Genomic DNA, 5806 nt, shown 5'->3' with positions numbered 1-5806 from the left:
CTCAAAATTCCTGATGCTGCAGGTGGATGCACCTGTCTGAGCGAGCCCTGAGGATTTGGTTGCTGTGGAAATGATCGCTGAGCCAGAGGTGCTGCTGCCTTCAGAGAGGGTTTGATTGGAGGCACCGAGGCTTGGGCCCGTGTGGGAACACTCCCTGGCCGAGGGCTTTTCACTGCCGGCGTTAGGGGAGGTGCTTGGAGTGGAGAAGTTGGAATTGCAGAATATCCTGAGTAGAAAGGGACCCCAGGGACCCCCCAATGCCACCCCTGCCCTGTCCAGAGCCCCCCAACCCCAGCCTGGGCATCCCTGGCAGCGCTGGCCAAAGGCTCCTGGAGCTCTGGCAGCCTCGGGGCCGTGCCCATTCCCTGGGCAGCCTGGGCAGTGCCAGCAGCCTCTGGGGAAGAGCCTTTCCCTGCTCTGCAGCCTGGCCTGGCCTGGCCCAGCCCCAGGCGCTCCCTGGTGCTGTCCCTGTCCCAGAGCAGAGCTCGGAGCTGTCCCTGCGCTGCCCCTCGGGAGGAGCTGCAGCCCCGGGGAGCTCTGACCTCAGGCTGCTCCAGCTGAACTGACCGAGGCACCTCGGGGGCCCCTCCAGACCCTTCCCCATCCCCGGGTCCCTCCTGGGGCTCTCTCTGGGATCTCTGATACTGAGACACCCAGACCTGTCCCCAGCGCTGGAGGTGAGGCTGCCCCAGCCCAGGGCAGAGTGGGACAAACCCTCCCACGAGGTTGTCACTGGATTTGTTTATTAATATGAAAAAAGACCCTCCACAGAAGGCTGGAAAGCAAAGTCTGTGTCAGAAATTTCGTGAGATTTCCCCTCGGCGTGGTGAGAGTTTTGGGGGGCCCGGCATTCCCGGGGGAGCAGCTGAAGGAGGCGGCGGCAGCGAGCAAACGCAGCCCGCGCCGGGAGGACACCAGTCCCCGTCGGCCGGGATGTCAAAGGTTGCGGCAGTGTCCCCCCCGCCCTCGGGGTGGCTTTGTTCGGCACGGTGGCCCCAGCAGATGGCCCAAAACCCGCACCCCGGCCGGCAAAGAGGGACCACATGTGACGAACCGTGGATGTCTCATTAGCACACGGGGCGGGGGGGCTGGGGAGGGGAGCAAGGATGAGAAAAAAAGATAAAAAGAATACACAAAGACATTTACATATTTACATTGTTTCTCCCTCATTTCCAATTCTCCTTTCGCTGGAGTGGCAGTGGGCTCGCTTTTCTCCTTCTGTTTGTGTGTTTACTTGTGCTAAATAGATTATGATAATCAGGCACATAAATGCATGCAACTGTTATTATGGCATTTTAATCACAGAGGTTTTCACTGGAAGCCTTCATTAGAATTCTCATAATCTCACTTGTTAGTGTAACAAACAGTAATAAATGCCAAGGAACTGGGATTAAGTCAGAGACATTCAGACATTAAAGGAGGAATATGGAAATGTTGTCAAATCTCCGCATCATTTATTGAAATGTCACATAAACAGTTCAGGTCTTTCAATATCTCTCTCATTAGAAGGAGAGGGTGTGCGGCCACCTGAAGGCAGCAATTAGATTTTTAGGGAGTGCTGGAACCATATGTCCCTCCTCAACTCTTCCCAACTTTCCTGGGCTCCCGGGCTCTTTTAAATCCATCGGCTCCCGTTCGTCAGCCCCGGCCCGGAGCTGATTTTGGGGAGGGGGAGGCCGCTCGCGGGGGCTGGATGTGCCATGGGAAGATGGCCAGAGAGGCTGGAGCTGCCCCTGGATCCAAGGCCAGGCTGGACACTGGGGCTGGAGCAGCCTGGCACAGGGGAAGGTGTCCCTGCCATGGCAGGGGGGCACTGGGTGGGCTCCGAGGTCCCTCCCACCCAAACCCTGCCGGGATTCCGGGATTCCGGGATTCCATGAAGGTGCCACTCAGGTTTTCGTGCGGATCTTTGCAGGGTGGTGCCCACCGGACCCCCGGCCCTGGGGGCTTGCCCAGCGGAGCCAGGATTGTCCCTGCCGCTCCTTCCAGCCCCCGGCAGCGGAGGGGATCCTGCAGCCCGGCGGGGTCTGCCCCCAGCGCTGCTCCCGCAGTGCCCGGCCGTGAGGAAGAGGAGGAGGAGGAGGAGCGGATGGGCTTGGCTGTGCCAGCGCCTTTCCAGGCCGAAACCCGCGGAGCGGCCCTGGCAGCGCTGCGGGAACGGGGATGCTGGGCTGGGCCGGGCTGGGCTGGGCTGGGCCGGGCTGAGCTGAGCTGAGCTGAGCTGAGCAGAGCTGAGCCGGTCTCGTGTCCCGGACCGGACCGGGCTCCCCGGGCGAGCGCTGCGAGCGGCGGAGCGCAGGTACCGGAGCCGCTCTTTCCGTGCGGCTCAGCAAAGCCGGCCCAGCCCACTCATGAATGCTCATGAATATTCCCCGAGCCCTCCGCAGACTCCTGCCCCTCCCCGGGCCGTGGGGAGGGGGCTCAGGGCTGGCCCCCGGCCCGGCACCCACGGGAAGCGCTGGAGTTTCCACAGAGGTTTGGGTCCCCCCTCTTTCTCCTTTGGTATTTCTTAATAAGAACCAGAAGGAACATTGAATATAAAAACCAGCCAGGCTCAGCTGGTTTGCCTTGAGGTGGGGTGGCCTCGGGGCCCTCGCAGGTGTGGGACAGGGAACAGGTGAATTTTCCTCTTTTTCTGCCTTCCACCTCGCAGTGGGAGTCAGTTTTGCAGGAAGAGAAAAAACCCTCCTAAAGCAAATCTTGCTGCCCCAAGGGAGGTTTAATCAAACCTGTCCTGGAAGGGAAGTTTGATTTCCCTTTCCAGAGGAAGACCCGTTTTAGAGGAGGCACCAGATCGTGCTTTATCAAATAAAATCCCAAACCAGCTCCTGTGGGAGCAGGACCTGCCCTTCGTGTGTGTGAGGGAGGCAAATCCATGTGGCACAAGGAAACAGCAAAACCAGAGGCATTCTCCAGGAGGGATGCAGTGGAAATGCTGCACCCAGCAGGATTCCCAGGCTGGATCCACACCCAGCAGGATCCAAACCCAGCAGAATTGAAACCCAGCAGGATTCCCAGCCTGGATCTGAACGCAGCAGGATTCCCAAGCTGGATCCACACCCAGCAGGACCCATACCCAGCAGGATGCAAACCCAGCAGGATTCCCGGCCTGGATCTGAACCCAGCAGGATTCCCAGGCTGGATCCACACCCAGCAGACAGACAAGGGCTGGCTCACAGCTCAAATTTGGAGCCTCGGGATCTGCAGCTCTGTGGTCTCTGCCTCCGTCCCCTCCCCAAACACAAACATCCAGCAGGGATTGGAAAAAAAAAAAAAAAAAAAAAAAAAAAAAAAAAAAAAAGAGGGATTGGTGTTCCCAGGAGCTGCTCTCACACCACTCCATCCCCCATCCCCCTTCATCTGAGGGGCAATATTCCTGCAGGCTGAGGAGGTTTTCAGGATTTTTCCAGGCTGTCCCTCTCACCCCACGCCATGCTGAGGACCCATTTGTGCCACCAGCCTCTGGTGTTGTGCCCCGGCTCAGTGCTGGGGGAGGTCTGTGCTGGAGTGCCCCTTTCCCATCCCAAAGGATCCTCCCGAGCTGAGGAGCTCCAGAGGGATGTTCTTTCCTTGGCACGGGGTTTATGTGCTTGCTGTGAGAAAAAAAACGGGGGAGATTCCTCCCTTTTGGTGAGGCTCTGGCAGTTTTCATCTTTTAGGACGTGCTGGATTTATTACTCTGGGTTCTCTGTGCTGTTTCCCCTCTGGGGGTGGGCTGGAGCTGCTCTCCTGGCCAGAGCACCCCTGACCCCTTGCCACGTGTGCCTGGCTCCCGTGGGCTGGGATTGGAGGCACATCTGTCTTTGGGACCGCTGGAAGGAAATGGAAATGCCTGGAATAGCGAGGCTTCTTTTAAACCCCCCAGGGAGGCTCCTCCTGGCCCTGCTGTGAGAGAGGTCCTGGTGCTGCCCCTGAGCTCAGCATCCTCCAGAGCCACCTCGGGGGGCTGCAGGGGCTCCCTGCCAAACCTCAGGGCTCTGACCTCGGTGGGCACCTCTGTGTGGGGGGATGGAGCAGGGAAACCAGGAGGGCTTGGGGAGCACTCACAGGAGAGGCTCAGGCTGAGGGACTTGTGAGGGGAAGGTTTGGGAAGGAATCAGAAACATCAGAGAATCCCAGCCTGGTTTGGGTTGGGAGGGACCCCAAATCCCACCCAGTGCCACCCTGCCATGGCAGGGACACCTTCCCCTGTGCCAGGCTGCTCCACCCCCAGTGTCCAGCCTGGCCTTGGGCACTGCCAGGGATCCAGGGGCAGCCCCAGCTGCTCTGGGCACCCTGTGCCAGGGCCAGGAATGCAATTCCTGGAGGGGAAGGAGCAGCGGGTGCAGGACCAGGACCGAGCACAGGGCCAGGAGGAGGCACGGGGATGTCAGGGAAAGAAGGGCCAGGAAGGAAAAAAACTGCTAGGAATTGCTTGGGGGGTTTGGGAAATCCCAAAGAAGGAGGAAAGCTGTTACCAAAAAGGGAGAAAATTCCCAAACCCCACATAAGTTTTTCTCCAGGCCTTGGAAAAATCCCTCTATTCAGAGCATGGATTTCAACCTTGCTCAGCTCTTTGCAACCCAAACAAAAATTAACCTAAAGCAAGATCTCTGTTTTATTTTCACCTGAACCTGCAGGTGCTGCCCTGGACCAGTAGATTTGAACCCAGAAAAATCTAATCTCCTCAAAAAATGCAAAAAAACCTGTGGCAATGGCCCTTTGAGCTCTCCAGGAAAATCTCATTTCCTCACAAGCCACAAGGCATGGCACTGCCACCAGGAGCTGCAGCAGCCAGGGCTGGGTTTTGCTGTCTGTCCCAGGGCTGTCCAGCTGTCCTTCCTCCCACCACGGCTCGGAGGAAATGCAGCCCCTGGCTGAGGCTGTGCTGGGCACGGGATGTGCCCTGGTGGTGGGACCTGTGTCTGAGGGGCAGCTGGCTCAGTTTGGCTCTGTTTGGCCTGCTTTGGCTCTGTTTGGGTCTGTTTGGCTCAGTTTGGCTCGGTTTGGCCTGGTTTGGCTCTGTTTGGTTTCTGATTGGCCTGGTTTGCCTTGGTTTGTCTCTGTTTGGCTCAGTTTGACTTGGTTTGGCTCCATTTGCCCTGATTTGTCTTGGTTGGTCTCTGTTTGGCCTGGTTTGTCTCAGTTTGTTTCAGCTTGTCTCATTTTGTCTCAGTTTGGCTCAGTTTGGCTCGGTTTGGCCTGGTTTAGCTTGGTTTGACCTCGTTTGGCTTGGTTTGCCTCAGTTTGGTTCAGTTTGTCCTGGTTTGTCTCAGTTTGGCTCAGTTTGGCCTGGTTTAGTTCAGTTTGGCCTGGTTCGGCTCAGTTTGACCTGGTTTGGTTCAGTTTGGCCTGGTTTGGCTCAGTTTGACCTGGTTTGGTTCAGTTTGTCCTGGTTTGGCTCAGTTTGGCTCAGTTTGGCCTGGTTTAGTACAGTTTGGCCTGGTTCGGCTCAGTTTGACCTGGTTTGGTTCAGTTTGGCCTGGTTTGGCTCAGTTTGACCTGGTTTGGTTCAGTTTGTCCTGGTTTGGCTCAGTTTGGCTCAGTTTGGCCTGGTTTAGTTCAGTTTGACCTGGTTCGGCTCAGTTTGCCTTGGTTTGGCTCAGTTTGGCCTGGTTCAGCTCAGTTTGGCCTGATTTGTCTCAGTTTGGCTGTGTTTGGCTGTGTTTGGCTCAGTTTCGCTCTGTTTGGCCTTGTTTAGCTCGGTTTGCCTTGGTTTGTCTCAGCTTGGCTGTGTTTGGCCTGGTTTGGCTCAGTTTAGCCCCATTAGATGCCGCTCTCATTTCAGCGCCTGGCCGGTGGCACAGGGACACCGTGACACCGCCTT

Source organism: Pyrgilauda ruficollis, unplaced genomic scaffold, assembly GCF_017590135.1.
Source record: "Pyrgilauda ruficollis isolate IOZ18807 unplaced genomic scaffold, ASM1759013v1 scaffold294, whole genome shotgun sequence".
Lineage (NCBI taxonomy): Eukaryota > Metazoa > Chordata > Aves > Passeriformes > Passeridae > Pyrgilauda > Pyrgilauda ruficollis.
Note: the sequence above shows the minus strand (reverse complement) of the source record.